This window comes from Arachis hypogaea, chromosome 16 (assembly GCF_003086295.3).
Source record: "Arachis hypogaea cultivar Tifrunner chromosome 16, arahy.Tifrunner.gnm2.J5K5, whole genome shotgun sequence".
In the NCBI taxonomy this organism is placed as follows: domain Eukaryota; kingdom Viridiplantae; phylum Streptophyta; class Magnoliopsida; order Fabales; family Fabaceae; genus Arachis; species Arachis hypogaea.
The window spans coordinates 4,451,776-4,453,633 of NC_092051.1; the positions used below are offsets into that span (position 1 = coordinate 4,451,776).

Consider the following 1,858-nt stretch of genomic DNA (forward strand, 5'->3'; position numbering starts at 1 on the left):
CCTTGTTTCATTCATGAAACTCACAGTGGCCTTGGACAGATCAGAGACTAGATTTGCTAAATTAGAAGCATTTTGTTCAGAGTTCTCTGTCTGTTGCTGAGTGGATGATGGAAAAGATTTATTATTGTTGAACCTGTTTCTTCCACCATTATTAAAGCCTTGTTGAGGCTTTTGATCCTTCCATGAGAAATTTGGATGATTTCTCCATGATGAGTTATAGGTGTTTCCATAAGGTTCACCTAAGTAATTCACCTCTGCTATTGCAGGGTTCTCAGGATCATAAGCTTTTTCTTCATAAGAAGCCTCTTGAGTACTGTTGGATGCAGCTTGCATTCCATGCAGACTCTGAGAGATCATATTGACTTGCTGAGTCAATATTTTATTCTGAGCCAATATGGCATTCAGAGTATCAACTTCAAGAACTCCCTTCTTCATAGGCGTCCTATTATTCACAGGATTCCTTTCAGAAGTGTACATGAACTGGTTATTTGTAACCATGTCAATGAGTTCTTGAGCTTCTGCAGGCGTTTTCTTTAGGTGAATGGATCCACCTGCAGAAGTATCCAGTGACATCTTTGATAACTCAGATAAACCATCATAGAATATATCCAGGATGGTCCATTCTGAAAGCATGTCAGAAGGACACTTTTTTGTCAACTGTTTGTATCTTTCCCAAGCTTCATAGAGGGATTCACCTTCTTTCTGTTTGAAGGTTTGAACATCAGCTCTAAGCTTGCTCAGCTTTTGAGGAGGAAAGTACTTGGCTAAGAAAGCCGTGACCAGCTTATCCCAAGAGTTCAGGCTGTCTTTGGGTTGAGAATCCAACCATAATCTAGCTCTGTCTCTTACAGCAAAAGGGAAAAGCATGAGCCTGTAGACTTCAGGATCTACTCCATTAGTCTTAACAGTATCACATATCTGCAAGAATTCAGTTAAGAACTGAAAAGGATCTTTAGATGGAAGTCCATGAAACTTGCAGTTCTGCTGCATCAGAGAAACTAATTGAGGTTTCAGCTCAAAGTTGTTTGCTCCGATGGCAGGAATGGAGATGCTTCTTCCATGTAAATTGGAATTAGGTGCAGTAAAGTCACCAAGCATCTTCCTTACATTATTATTATTTTCGGCTGCCATCTCCTCTTCCTGTTCAAAAATTTCTGAAAGGTTATCTCTGGATTGTTGTATTTTAGCTTCTCTTAGTTTCCTTTTCAGAGTCCTTTCAGGTTCTGGATCTGCTTCCACAAGAATGTTCTTATCCTTGCTCCTGCTCATATGACAAAGAAGAGGGCACAGAAAAAATAATAATAATAATATGGATCCTTTATACCACAGTATAGGGATCCCTGTGTGAGTAGAAGGAGAGGGGGAGACAAAGAATGTAATATAATGGAAGAAACACAACTGTGAGGAGGGTTGAGATGTGAGATGAGATGTTAGTAGATGAATAAATAAATAGAATAAGATGAGAGAGGGAGAATTTTCGAAAAATATTTTTGAAAAAGAGTTAGTGATTTTTGAAAATGGTTTTTGAAAAATGTTAGTATTTTTCGAAATTTTTTTTTAATAAAAATAAGAATAATTAGTTAATTAAAAAGAAATTTTTGAAAAAGAGGGAAGATATTTTCGAAAATTAGAGAGAGAGAGTTAGTTAGGTAGTTTTGAAAAAGTTAAGAAACAAACAAAAAGTTAGTTAGTTAGTTGAAACAAATTTTGAAAAGATAAGAAGTTAGGAGGTTAGAAAAGATATTTTGAAACCAACTTTTTGAAAAAGGTAAGATAAGAAGATATTTTAGAAATTAGTTTTGAAAAAGATTTGATTTTTAAAATCTCAATTAATGACTTGATTCATAAGAAATCACAA

The 1,858-nt window shown here is 35.5% G+C and overlaps 1 non-coding gene across 1 annotated transcript; it reads left to right on the forward strand.

The window, feature by feature from the left end:
* Positions 1-627: 627 nt before the first annotated feature.
* Positions 628-735, forward strand: LOC112760789 (small nucleolar RNA R71). Its single transcript, XR_003181211.1, has one exon. It is a non-coding gene; the product is annotated as a small nucleolar RNA R71 (small nucleolar RNA).
* Positions 736-1,858: the final 1,123 nt, after the last annotated feature.